Genomic DNA, 15,234 nt, shown 5'->3' on the forward strand with positions numbered 1-15,234 from the left:
CTAGATAATGCCATGCAATTTGAAGATTCACTTTGAATTTTAAAAATAACCTTTAGGAATTTCTTCTGAACCTTTGCCAAGGCCTCCACATCCTTCTCTTATTGTAAAGTCCAGAAGGAGACACAGTCTTCTAATATAGCCCTAAACAGCACTGAGCATCAGCATAAAGGACTTTTGTGTCCCTCTGAATGAAAGGTACTGTTATAAGTAAAGTCAGGCCATTTGAATGGGGAGGGGGCAGTTTTAATGGCCAAGCAAAAGATTTTCTCATGCCTACACTCAGTCTGGAAGTGAATAAGCCAGTTATGCAGGGTGAAAACCCAACTTCTTGGTTTTGAGCTTTCCTAATGGAGCAATAAATGTGTTGTTATGCAAACAAAAAATTCATAAGCTTTATTGCATCTGTAATTCATGGACAGCCACACAGATAAATCCACTTGCACCAAAAGACACCAAAGACAGTTCTACGGATTCAAAACTTCGGCTGATGTCATGAGCATAAAAGTCACGCGAACCTTAGACTTTTGTCACAGTGACCTCCACACCTGACCACTCCATGTATAAGAATCATGTGGGCTGCTTCCTCCACACATCTAGAAGTTTGGGCAAAAGTATTTGTGGTTTTAAAAAATTGAATCATTTCTTCCTCAACTTTAACTCGAGGCCTTGTTAAAAATTTAGACTCTCAGGACCTACCTGCATAGGTCTGAGGTGGGGCCTGAGAATCTGCGTTCTAACCATCTTGAAAGTGATGGTGTGTAACTGCTTCACCAACCACACTCTGAGTAGCGATGCCCTAGAAAATGCTAATATTCAGCCCCTTGGAGAACCAGAACTTTAGGCATTTCATATGTTGCTTGAAATATGAGAAAGCTCATTTCCAATTCAGTGTTCTTCAGCAGCTTCTGGTGTATCAATGAGAGTGGGACATGGGCTGGTAGAAAATATCAGTGGGCAAATTCAATTCCAATCGGTGTTAGAAACCTGGGTGAGAATGTTTGCCTCCGTGCTTTTTCAATACAAGAAGAAAGTGGCATCTGAATTCCTTTATTTCTTTAGGGATCTATTCTTTAGAATTCACCAGCAAACACAAAGGCAGGAGGAACCGTTACTTTAAATTCATATTATTTTAGCTGATGGATCTGGAGCATGGTGATAAATTAATCATGACGTCTGGTCTGATTCACAATCATACTCTAGTCCAATTTACACTTCGCATTTGCAGAACAGAAATGCGATGCATTAAAAATGGTGCACACATCACAGATTTTTCTCCCCACTGAACCCGCGGAGGGGAGGTGTTCTCTCTGCCTTGGCAGTGAGTTACCTGCCCGTAGGCCTTAGGCCGAGGCCCACGATGCAAGCGGCCTCCTGCAGGGAGAAAGGAGGATGGGCGCTGAAGACAGCCAGCCGCCGCTGCTTAGTGGGCGAAACCTGCCTGCGAGAGGGAGTTGGAGTCGTTAAAAAGGAACTACCCGGCTTAATGCCCGACGGGGCAGGCTTATTCACCGGGAAGGGGGAGCTGCGTGGGGCTGTTGCTGAACATAACAGATGGCAGCTGTCCGCCGCTATATAGGGCGCACTGACAAATCCCCGGGACGGCCCCGGGGCGCTCCGGCGTGTACGAGGGGGGCTGCGGGCCTGATGCAGCTGCCGGCCCGCTCACAGGGCGCTGCCTGCGGAGGACTCTGAAGGAGGCTGCCCTCCTGCGAGACCCCGGGGCAGGACGGGTTTGGTCTAACTCCCGGGTCGGGGGCTGCGTAGAGTAGGGGAAGCCTCTCGGTGGCTTCGTCTGCCTTGTGTACCTGCAGGCGCCCAGCCCCGCGCGGCGCTCAGGAGGCTCCACCGCCCCTCCCCTGGACACGGACACCCCCGCCCAAGCTCCCGGGGGCGGGGGGGTGTATGTTAATGAACTACGCAGTGATCCAGGCCTGCGCGTGCTCGGTGCCCGGGAGGTGTGGGCAGATGAGCCAAGACGGGGTCTCCCTCGTGCAACCCTATAAAACCAGAGTGTGGCTGGTAAAGTGGCTGGCAGGCACACACTAAAGATGATACGGAACCACGCCTGAGAGTTAGTTTTGTGTGAAAGTGTCATAGTCATGATTTCCCTGTGTAAACCTATTTCCCAACCCCCAAATCAGTCATCCATATACTATCTTTTATATCTGTCAAATGACTTTTTTCTATGATTTGGATATTCAGATGGGGAAAATCTTACAATGCTAGGCAAGTTAAGTTGTTTTCAGAAATACATTAAAATACTTTAATTGGAAATAATAAAATAACATTGGACAGCACTAGCTGTTGGGGATGATTCCTGAAACACAGGACAGTGAGGCTTCTTAGTTACCGCTGGGGGTGGGGGATGGGGAGGGCGAAGGGAAGGGATTTAAGAGTTCTGAGGACCGAATAGCCATGCAGCGCTGTGATTTTCAAGCTGCAAAGACCATTGAAGATGGAAGTCCAGACTAATTGTATACATCAGACAGTTTATCTCTAAATCATGGGAACTGTCCCCAGAGAGGGAACAGAGGAACTTTCTGGCTAAGGTTCTAAGTCCCTGAAATGGGCTTCAAGAATGACCACGTGGGGTCGTGGTGCATTTCACGTGTTTCACTCTGGTCTGTGTGGCAGGGAAAAGCCTCCTCACCTCAGTCCTCATGGACTTCCTGGCCCCTCCATCAACAAATGTCAGGGGCCAGGCTTCCTTATTTTCTTCTTAATTGCTTTGCAGTGCTTTTCATTGAAGCTGGGAAAGACCAAGTTTCATTCATTCATTCAGCAAATGTTTATTAAGTGCCTTCTGTGTGTTGAACCCAGGTGCTCAGACTCTGAACAAAACAGGTGAGACTCTCTGTCTGCTTGGAGCTTATAAAAAGCAAGATAAGTTGACACAATCTATGGACAATGTCAACCTGACAATGGTCTGGTGCTAGTTTCCTATAAATAGACCTTTTGACTTGATGAGAATTGTGACACACTGAGGGTCCTCCATACATGTGAAGCTCTCGTTGTGGTTATTCCATAACTTCAAAGAAAAAGGCATAGCTGGTGGAGGAACCCATATGTTTGAAAGAAAAGAGTTCTAATTCCTTCTTATGAATTTGATGAAGTTGGGTACACTTCACTGGGACCACAATCTATTAACCGGTTTTGACTCTCTCTCCCTGACCCTCCTCCTGTCTTCACTTCCCTCCTTCCTCACCTTCAGTTCTGTGGCCACACATTATATTTTTTCCCTTGTCTCTGCCACAGGATCTGTTTCAATGGTTTCCAAAGCCTAAAAGAAACTGTATGTCCACCCTACATAAGCCAAAACAGACTAACACACATGTCAAATTTCTTCGCTTTTGGCTACAGCCTCCATAATTCAATGTGGTAACGCTGTTTGACCAGTTACCTATTAAGGAGTATTTGGAAGGTAATACCAGAATGCAACATACGGCCGCAAAGAATATTAGATATAACTGCATGCACGCACACACACACACACACTCACACATTCTAACTCATGCTTAAGTCAACTTTATCATAAACTTCTATGTATTCATGTTACAAACATGGGTTTATTTATTCTCTTTTAATCCCTCTGTTTTCTTTATAGGGTCTGGATTTTTAAAGTTCCTTTTTTATTATTATAGGTTATGGTTATAGTTACACTTACCAGAGGTTATTGAGGTAATATATGGGTGAACTTTAAAAATTTTTAAGTTATGCACATATTTTAAGGTATATTTGAAAAATATAAATAGCTTATCAAAGCGTCATTTCATAGAAATTATTTAGGATGCAAACAAGTTTTTAAAAAGTGAGTTGATAAAAAATATTCAGTTAATTATAACACACATGGCAATCAGATACAACAAAAATAACATAAGCTGGAAGGAACACCTAAAATTTAAGTCATTAGGTCCATATATGATCCAGGAGGACCAAAAAAGGCAATTGCAGTTAGCCCTAAAGAAAGGGCCCTAAACAGGGTCACCTGGGTGGCTCAGTTGGTTAAGCATCTGCCTTTGGCTCAGGTCATGATCCCAGAGTCCTGGGATCAAGCCCCGCGTCAGGTTCCCTGCTCAGCAGCCTGCTTCTCCTTCTCCCTCTGCCTGCCGCTTTGCCTACTTGTGCTCTCTGTCTGTCAAATAAATAAATAAAATCTTAAAAAAAAAAAAAAGAAAGAAAGGGCCCTAAACAAGGAATGCTCCAGTCTAACTCTGCCAACATTCCATTAGTCCTCATTAGCAGACAAATAAAATCAGGTACCAGTGGCTTAAGAAAAACAATGTGTGGTTTTTTTTTTTCTTTTGCAATTCAAGAAAATTCTACCATACAATTTATCAACAGAACACCTTCTGGCTCATAGGATGTCTATGTTTAATGTGATCATGGCTTTAGATCTTTAGAGTTCAGAGGCATTAGAAACATGCCAGAAATCCTCCAGTCACAGCAAAGTCGTTTCCTTTAGAAAATCACCCAGTATTTAAAAGTCTGTTTGGAAAGCTCCATATAAATCATGAACTGTTTTTTCACTTCCCTTCAACATTTTAACTTTCAACTCTAAGAAGCCTATTTAACAGAGCTGCAAAACTTAAAATGGCTTTACCTCTATTTTTATAGGAATCACCCAGTGTTTCTCGGCATGTTTAGTATTGAGGGCTCCTGGGTGCTAAATGCCAGTAGCACCCCCTTCATCTTTTTTTCTTTACAATCAAAACACCCCCCTGCCTCCATATGCACACATTCCAAGTGTCTTCAGTGGGACAGTATTGTCCTCACTTGAGAACACAACTGCCTAACTTACTGAAAAGAAATCTGAGACCCAGAAGAGAGAAGGCATTTGCCCAAGGACCTACACTGAATTGGTATTGTGTTAGCTTGCCGGGCTGTAAAGAAGACAGATGGACCGCCTCAGATCCCAGGGGATGACTGGAAGTTTACACAGGAGGTGAGGACGTGGGGGAAACCTCTCGGAAGCTGCCTCAGCGGGGCCCCTAGGGGGAGGCAGGGTGCTGTGTTCCCGCTCTGACAGAATGAGGGACTTGGCCACCATGTCGGATCTCCCAGCAACTCAGGGGTCCTGGGGCTCAGCTTCTTCTGATAGCATCCCCCTCTGCCTCTGCTTTTCCACTGTACTTCCCCTTTATTGCCTCTGGCCCGGTATCCTCTGTCTGACTGTCTTACATTCACACTTTTCTCAAGAAAATACAAAAGGGAGGGCGCCTGGGTGGCTCAGTTGGTTGAGCGACTGCCTTCGGCTCGGGTCGTGATCCCGGAGTCCTGGGATCGAGTCCCACGTCGGGCTCCCGGCTCAGCGGGGAGCCTGCTTCTCCCTCTGACCTTCTCCCCTCTCATGCTGTTTCTCTCTCTCTCTCTCTCAAATAAATAAATAAAATCTTAAAAAAAAAAAAGAAAATACAAATGGGAATCATTGGATATCACCAATATAAAGCAAACCTTTGGGACCAAGTTTTCTTGTCTGGCCACCCTCCAGGCCACCTGTGCAGCCCAAAGCTGGCTGCTTTGGCTTAGGCCAACAGCCCATTTCCCCAGCTGGGGGCAGCAGAGCTCGTAGGCATCTTGAGGTCCTATCACTTAATGTGGATTTTGAAGACCCCCAGGTTTGAAAGCCAGCTCCATCCCATAGCCCCCGTGTAACTTCAGCTGTCTGTGCCTCAGCTTCTCATCAGTAAATCGACACATTAATAGTATAGACCTCAACAGAAGTGTGTGTGTGTGTGTGTGTGTGTGTGTGTGTGTGTGTGTTTCAAATGAGATAAGGCATTAAAAGTACTTGGCACTTAGTAAGCATTTGCTGAACACCAGCCTGTTGCTACTACTGCTATTACTATTAGTAAGTAGAAAATAGATTATTGTTTTTATTAAGTAGAAAATTAAGATTCCTATCTGCTGACCACCAGCCCACCTCTCTGCCCAGCAGTGCTTTTCAGTATCTCTATGGGCCGAAGGCAATGAAGATGAAGACCCCGGGAGGACAGAGGTGAGGGGGGGTTCTAAGTGTCCTAGTGCAAGCCTGAAATCACTGTTTTCTCTTTGTTTCATATCCCGTTTCATACATCACTTATACAGTATAAAGAGATTCAGTGTGATTTTTAATATGGTGTTTCTTAATACAGCCATGACTGTTCTTTTTAAAGATTTTATTTATTTATTTAAGACACAGAGAGAGAGGGGTGGGAGAGAGAGTGCACCTGAGCAGGGGGGAGGAGCAGAGGGAGAAGCCGACTCCCCGGTGAGCAGGGAGCCCGGTGCAGGGCTCGATCCCAGGACCCTGAGATCATGACCTGAGCCGAAGGCAGACACTTAACCGACTGAGCCACCCAGGCACCTCCAGCCATGCCTGTTTTTATAAAAAATGTCTTAAATTACTTACCAGTTCAAGTGTTTAATGTTTGTCCAAAAACTCTTCAGAAAACTCAGTGTCCCAGCAAGTTTCACCATGTTTCTCTCCAAGCACATGCCGAGGGATACACATACCTCATTCTGTGTCACCATAATTCTCTTGTCTTCGTGGTTACAGGTTTTCCTTTCAGAGATCCAATAGAAAAACATGCAGTCAGTCATCAGATTGTCAGATATTTATGAAATTTCATTATGTGCAAGACATGTAATAAGTGCTACAGAGGCTTCAACCACACACTACTTCTATGAAACTTCATCTTTAGCCGTACTAGTGATGCTTCTGGGAGGTGGCCCACATCTCTCGGCCTTCCCCAGCTGGTGAGGAGGGATGTAAACTCAACTCATGCCCAAATTTCAGTGGCCTTAAGTCCCTTTCTCCCTCCTCAACCACAGAAAACACCTCCTTTTACATAGTTCCTTCTTGCTAACGTATCTCTAGGAAGCCCCAGGGTCTTGACAGGAATCCATGAATTAGCCCCAGTTGTCCTTGCTGCTGCTGGCCAAATCACAACTCCGGCTCAGGACCCAACAAATGCATGGAGGTTTCCCTTGTAGGCTGGCACCTGCCCTGTTGCCATTGCCTCCAACAGGGTGACGGGCGGGCTGAGAATGTGCCGTGCCCAGTACCAGGGGCCGTTACTGTTCTTGTGAAGACAGGAGAATCTACTTTTACTTTGGCCCATTTGGACTCCCCAAAGCAAGCTGAGCTCCCAGATATTACATACGGAGTGATACCTTCTTTCTTTTGCCACCTGAGCCAGGACTCTGCTGCCTCAGGCCTCTAGAGCTCCACAGAGGTCCTGCCCGAGCGTTACCATTCTTCTCTACCATCACCACTGTCTGGGTGTAGACAGAGCAGAAAACCTCTGTGGCTCAATGCAAGCGGATCAGGACTGTGGCCTCCCTGAGACTGAGAGAACTTGAAGGTGGGGCTGCACTGCAAGGCCAGAGGTCCAAGTTATCACTCAGGAAAAGGGAGAAGAATGCACCTTCTGGGTGGTAGTCAGTTTGGAGGCAGAGGAGAAGGTATTCCACTGCAAGTCTGCTTCCAGCTTTTCCTGTGCATGCACAGAACCCCACATCTCATGACATGGGATGTAAACAGAGCTCTCACCTCATTTTCTGCAAGCATTCCCACAATTTGGTTTTGATTATGGCTGTATATTTCCAAACCCCAGTTGGACAAGGATAAAATCTTTTTTGTAGGAAGTTCCTCGGCGCTTATGTAAAATCAGTAAACACATAACAGTTCTGGAAACCCCTTCCAGTGTCATGGACATGCCATGTCCCCTCTGACTTCCTTCGCCACGCTATTCCCTCTCCCTGTCTTCCCCTTTCCCCTCTCCTTCCTCAGGCCATTCGTTCTGAGTAATTCCTATTCTCCCTTCAGGTCTGACATCTTTCCTCTGAGAAAGCTTTACTGACCCCGGCCCCCCAGTTCTGAATTGGGCGCTCTTCCCCTGTTCCCACATAACCCTGCCAGCTTTCCCTTCTCATTGTCACACTACATTGTCCTGGCTTGACTGTCTCTCTCCCTTGGAAGATTTAATCTTGGGAGGGGGGTGGGATTATAACTATGAAAGGCCAGCCCGTGCCTAATATTCACTAGAGACGCCACCGGCATCTGTTGAGTGTGGCTTAGCTCCTCTCTCCAGGAGCTTTCTGTGTCTAAGGTGAGGAGGAGAGAAACAGCTACGTGGGCAGGATACTTTCTTTTGGTCTAAGTCACAGTCAAACAAGCAATATGGCCAAACTGTGGTATAGCCAATCTGAACCATCGTAGCAAATGATTCCATTCATCTTGTCTCCAGCCATACCAGTGACAGAGAAACCGGCTGATGACACAGTCCTGTTCTGCAAAATGGAAGGTCCTTCAGCTACTTAACCAAGGGGTGACGGTCCCGTCTGTGAGAGCTAATGCTTCACATAGAGGGACTTGAACTTAAGAAGCCCTTACATTACAACCAAATAGTAAAGCTCCCCTTATAGTAGCTTTGCCAATAGTAAAACTGTTGGGATAGCTGCAAATAAAATCGGCACATTTGTAAAGAGCAGAGCAAAGTGTGACAGAGAGGAGAGCCGGAGATGGAACCCCAGCTCCACCACTCACTTTTTTTGTGTCTCGCCTCTCGAGAAAGGGGAGCAGGCTGGAAGGAGCTCTCCTTGTTCTGCCAGCACTGACATGGGGTTTCTACTGTAGGCAAACGCCCACCCCAGGCTGGCACTGGCCAGTAACGGAGGCTAACACACCCGAGGTTCCTGGGACGTGGGGCTGCACAGTAGTTAGGAGATGGGGTCTCAGAGAAGCAAAGCTGGGTTTGATCCCCTGAGTGAGCCTCTTACTCACTGTGTGACCTTGGCCATTTCTCTTAGGTAAGCCTCAGTTTCCTCATCTGTAAAATGGAGATCATGATAGAACCACCCTTAGCAGGTCATTACGATGAAGTGAGAAAAGTTCTTATACATCAAGTACTCAGAACAGTGCCAGGCACACTCTCAGTAAATGTTCCCTATTCTTCCTAACTGACTACATGGTTCATAACACATTTTTATTCTTGTAATGTGTGTCTGCTTTTTGTTTGTTTGTTTAAGTAGGTTCCTCGCCCAGTGTGGAGCTCCACAGGGAGCCTGAGCTCAAGACCCTGAGATCAAGACCTGAGCCGAGATTGGGTGGGACACTCAACTGACTGAGCCACCCAGGCACCCCCTATATGTCTGCTTTTTTAAAGCTAGAGCAACAAATAGGGCTTCTGCCATTAGTAATAGAGCTTTTCTCACAGTGTAGCATGTTTCTTTCCCCATGTTGTCCATGGTCCTGTGAGGCTCCCACTTCTCAAACACATGTGACAGTTGCTATCTATGGCAATGGGAATCCTGCCTCAGGAGAAATATGATCAGCTCCCAGTATTTCCATTTCAAGGGAGCATCTGTGGAAGTCAGGTGACTGCACGGCATTCTGAACTCGCTCATAAGCTGTGGCAGTTGATGGTGAAAATTGAAATACCTAAAAATTATTTCTTTTAAAGAAAGGAAACCATGGTGATTATTTTTTTAGAGCATTACAGTGCATTGTAAATGTAAGAACTCCTTTTGAAGCTCATTTTTAAGAAGGGATATTTTTCTTTGTCAGTGAAGCTGTATACCTTATGTTATCACAGACTTCCTAGCATGTTTTCTAGCATTTGCTGATGAACTACAAATAATCCTTTGTATGTTCTCTGGGTAACACTGTGGAATGGAAATAAGCAAAATCTGTACTTAGCAAAATCCAGTCTTCCAGATTTTCAAAACAAACTTATAGTGGAGTAAAATAAAGAGCTTTAAAAAAAAAATAGTCCACCAGAGCTGGTGCAGCCACTCTGGAAAACAGTATGGAGGTTCCTTGAAAAGTTGAAAATAGAGCTACCCTACGACCCAGCAATTGCACTACTGGGTATTTACCCCAAAGGTACAAATCTAGTGATCTGAAGGGGCACCTACAGCAATGTCCACAATAGCCAAACTATGGAAAGAGCCTAGATGTCCATCAACAGATGACTGGATAAAGAAGATGTGGAATATATACACAATGGAATATTATGCAGCCATCAAAAAATGAAATCTTGCCATTTGCAACGACGTGGATGGAACTAGAGGGTGTTATGCTAAGCGAAATACGTCAATCGGAGAAAGACAAGGATCATTTGATCTCACTGATATGAGGAATTTGGAGAAACAAGACAGAGGATCATAGTGGATTGTGTGAATTTCAGAGTTTTCAAAGATATTGCAAGGACTATGAAGAATTTAGCTTACTATTTAAGGCAATTTGCCTATATTTTTGTTAGATGGTAACCATCATTTGTCACATGATAACTATTTGCCATGATAATTTAAAAATAAAACTAATTATCAATTCAAAGCAGCATCTCAAGCCCTTGTTTTCAACCTCTCCCAACCCCCTGCCTACCTCCTAGAATAGAGATGAGTCAGTGAAATGCTAGGCAGATTTGCCACTGAGAGAACTGAGTCCCTCTCACAGTGTCCTTGGTGATGAAAATCTTTCTTATGTTTGTCTTGTAGAGTTGTAGCAATAAAAATGATTATCAGCATTATTGGAAATTTTGGAAATTATAATGGAATTAAATTTAAGCTATAGAGTAAAAGTTTATATTGCTTTTTTACTCTTTTTTGTTTCCACAGAAGCAAAATAAAAACTTAATATTATTACAAGTTTCAACTGTTAGTGGCTTTATTACTTTGTACTACAGCCAAAACAGTAAAATTGTGTGATGGTTTTGATCAGTTTCCCTGCTTTTACTCTCTCCACAGGGCCTTCTTAGAAACAAGTATGGTCTTGTTGGTCTCCTTGCACAATACCCTTTCCACAGGATTAAGCACAAACTTCTCGGACACAACTTCTTTCTCTACAACAGATCCAAACCACCTCCTTCACCTGAACTCCTCTTCCCTCAACTTTGTACTCCAGCAAATTGGACTGTTCACAGGATCATCTCTACCTGTTGAAACCCTAGCCATCTTCATTGCTACTAGCCACTGTTTTCCCTATGCTTACTGTGTGCCAGATAATGCCCTCAGCACACCCCAGGGCACCGTCTGGTGTAACACCCATCACAACCCGGGAAGTGAGTAATAACACAATACCTGAATCTAAAAAATAGAAAGGTCAAATGACTCGCTTCAGGTCACACGTCTAGTGCATGGGATGGAGCTGGGGGTAGAAGACAGGTCTGTGAATTCCACGCTCTAACCGCTTCACTGCCTGGTACTTTACAACTTTCTCAAGAGCAGCCTCAGCTGTAAAGCCTTGCCTAATTTCCCATCCGGTTTTGATGGCTCACTCTTTAGAACTGGAGACTGGGGACTATTTTATGTTCATCTCTGTGCCCCTAGCAGCACCTCCCACAGGCTGGATCACATAACGGGGCTCCGTATGTATCTGTTAAATCAAGTTTTCCTGGAGAACAACTTGTCACAGAATGTCATGGTCCTGATAGTAAATTCAGTGGAAGTTCAGAGGAGAGTCACAAATGGCTTCCTGGGGGGGTGGAGCTCTTTGAAAACCAGGGCTGTTTTGGTGGACTCTAGAAGTGGTGATAATGTAAGTGAAATCAAGGGAGGAGGAAGGACCATGGCATACATGAGGAACTATGAAAGAAGCAGTGCCTCGTAGAGTCAGTAACTTAATGTGCTTTGGGGAAGGACATGAGATTGCATAGATTAAATGGGCTTTATGGATTATGGAACGACACGAGTGCCAGGCAGAGGAATGGGCTGTTCCTTTTATATTCCTCTGTGACACTATGTCCCTGATATTCATCTATGTTGTTGTGTGTCACTTTAGTTCATTCATTTTCAACATTGTATAATACTCTGTTGTATGACTAATATCACAGTTTATTCTAACTTGGGTGAACATTTGGGTTATTTCAAGTTTTTTGACTATTACGAATTTTGCACCTATGAATGTCCTTGTACGTGCCTCCTGGTGCGTATATCTAATGGCTGGGTCACATGGCAGGTACCTCTTCAAATTTTTTAGATAAGGCTGAATTGTTTTCCCAAGTGGTTGTAACAATCTACACTCCCACCAGCAGTATATAAGAGTTTCTCTGCCTCCACATTCTTTTTTTTTTTTTTTAAGATTTTATTTATTTATTTGAGACAGAGAGAGTGAGAGAGAGAGAGCACATGAGAGGGGGGAGGGTCAGAAGGAGAAGCAGACTCCCCGCTGAGCAGGGAGCCCGATGCGGGACTCGATCCTGAGACTCCAGGATCATGACCTGAGCTGAAGGCAGTTGCTTAACCAACTGAGCCACCCAGGCGCCCTCTGCCTCCACATTCTTGCCAACACTTGATTTGGTCATACTTTAAAATTTTTGCCAATTTGGGGAGTGTGAAATGTTATCTCAAATTTTCTCTTTATGTATTCTGACGTTTTTTATTATTGGACTTTTCACCCACAGTTTGTGCTTTTAGTGCCTTGTTTAAGAAATAGTTCCCCATCATCAGGCCACAAAGATATTCATCTTCTAAAAGCTTTATAGTTTTGCCTTTCACATTCAAGCCTCTAATCCACCTGGAATTTCCATTTAGTTGTGTGTTTGGGAGTGTTCTCTTTTTTCCTATGCTCCTTCCCGTGTTTGTTAAAATGTTATAAATGAAGGCGTCTGGTGATAATCTCTATAGCATTTTTTAATGACTAAATTTAATTTCTTTAATGGTTATAGAACCATTCAGGTTTTCTATTTTTTCTTGAGTCAATTTTATCATTTATATATATATATTTTTAGAATTTGTCCATTTCTCCTAAATTTTCAAATGTATTTGCAACAGTTCATAATATCCTAATTTAAAAAAATCTCTGCAGCATCTGTAGTGGTGTTTCCTTTTTATTCCTGATTTTGTTTATATAAGTCCTCTATTTTTTAATTGATCAATCTTTATGTAAATTTAATTTATGCCTTTTCAGATAGCCAATTTAGGACTTTGTTGATTCTCTTTCTTTTCTACTTGTTTTCTATTTCACGAATTTATGCTCTTTATTATTTTCTTCCTCTTCTTTCTCAGTTTATCCTGTTTTTTTGTAACATCTAATGTTTAGGCTTTCTTCTTTTCTAACATAAGTATTAAAAACTGAATTTAGGGGCACCTGGGTGGCTCAGTCGGTTGAGCATCTGCCTTCAGCTCAGGTCTTGATCTCAGGGTCCTGGGATCCGGCCCCATATCGGGCTCCCTGCTCAGCAGGGAGTCTGCCTCTCCCTCTCTTTCTGATCTTCCTCCACTTGTGCTCTCTCTCTGTCTCAAATAAATAAAATCTTTAAAAAAATTAAAATAAAATAAAATAAATAAAAACTGAATTTATCTATAACTATCAGTTTAGCTTTATCCCACGAGATTTGATATGTAGTATTTTTTTAAAGATTTTATTTATTTTTGTGTGAGAGAGAATGCATGTGCATGCGTGAGCAAGCAAGCATGAGCGGGAGAGGGGCAGAGGGAGAAGCAGACTCCCCACTGAGCAGGGAGCCCCACACAGGACTCAGTCCCAGGACCCTGGGATCATGACCTGAGCTGAAGGCAGATGCTTAACTGACTGAGCCACCCACACTCCCAGTATGTAGTATTTTGTTATCATTCCATTCTCAATATTTTCTCATTTTCATTATAATTTCTTTATTGATCTATGAATTAGATATGTTTCTTTGTCCTATTCTTTGATTAATAGTCAATTAATTTAACTTTAAAAGATCAAATTCCCCTAAATTTCTATAACATTTACATAGTTATTCAAATTCCCTTTGATATTTTAAATTATGGTTATAAATTCAGCATATCTGATTCTCTCAAACACTTTGAATATCTAAAATGCAGACTTAAACATCAAAATCAACAAGAACTTTCTAAGCATGTGAGTCAGACTTATCAACTGTGTAGTTCAAATTCTCTTAACTGGTTCACATATCTAAAAACACAGGCCAAGCCACACTATGATAGCAGAACTCATTGATACATAAAAGTGTAATTGTTATTTTAAAAAATACCTTCCCTAAAATTGTAAATTTATTTATAAATAATGGAATAGAATGCCCTTCTTAAATGAACAGAATTTACTCAAAAGTAGGATCAACAGATCAGCAGCATCAACATTACCTAAGAACTGGCTAGAAATGCAGACTGTCAGACCCACCTGAAACCTCCCGCATCAGAAGCTTTAACAAGATCTCCTTTTAATATGTCTCACGGAGCGCTGTGAATTGTGTAAGACTGTTGAATCACAGACCTGTACCTTTGAAACAAATAATACATTATATGTTAAAAAAAAAAAGAAGATAGTAGGAAGGGAAAAATGAAGGGGGGGAATTAGAGGGGGAGACGAACCATGAGAGACTATGGACTCTGAGAAACAAACTGAGGGTTCTAGAGGGGAGGGGTTGGGGGGATGGGTTAGCCTGGTGATGGGTATTAAAGAGGGCAGGTATTGAATGGAGCACTGGGTGTTATACACAAACAATGAATCATGGAACACTACATCAAAAACTAATGATGTAATGTATGGTGATTAACGTAACATAACAAAAAAAAAATGTCTCACAGACCTCCATTCTACGGTGACTTCAAGGAGGCTGGAAAATGGGAGAGGCAGAGCCAGGCCTGATGGAAGGCTATGTCTGGGATTTATCAGGAAGTGAAGAGAAGTTTCAGGCAGTTCCGTATGAGGACTCTCCCCCTTTCCTATTTCCACAACTCCACATCCTGAAAACGCACAGGTGAAAATGGGCAGGCAGAAAGGAAAGTGGAAGCAAGAACTAAGGCTGCCTTGTCTGAGGCTAGAATATTGACTTGCCAGACTCAGCCAGTGTTGACACCTGATTTCCTGTGCCAAGTGAGCTTGTGTTGGCTGCTGCCTGATGAGAACCATTAAGTCGGTAACAGACTGTATTTCCATTTAGTGGCCTTTTCACCAACACACAAGACATCAGTTGCACGGCAAGGTCATTAAATTGTTGGCCTAATTGATTGGTCTAATTACCCTCACCTAAGGAAGAAAAATTTGTTAGTGGGGATAAAAAGGCACATGCTCCGAGGCAGTATTTCTGGATTATAATCTTGCACCAGACTCTGACCCTGCTGTGAAAGCTTGACAAACTCTCCCTTAAATTCTCTGGACCACAGGTTACTTATTGAGCAGGGGGATTAGTTCCAAAATAATGGGTTTTCCAAGATTTCCTGATTTCAGGCTACCCAAGCTATTCTGGACTCCTGTGCTTTTCTAGAATCTTCCCATACCATTTATTAAATAATACTGTGTGTGAT

The sequence above is a fragment of the Callorhinus ursinus genome, unplaced genomic scaffold (assembly GCF_003265705.2).
Source record: "Callorhinus ursinus isolate GAN/ISIS: 27379988/994484 unplaced genomic scaffold, GSC_fseal_2.0 scaffold8, whole genome shotgun sequence".
NCBI lineage: Eukaryota > Metazoa > Chordata > Mammalia > Carnivora > Otariidae > Callorhinus > Callorhinus ursinus.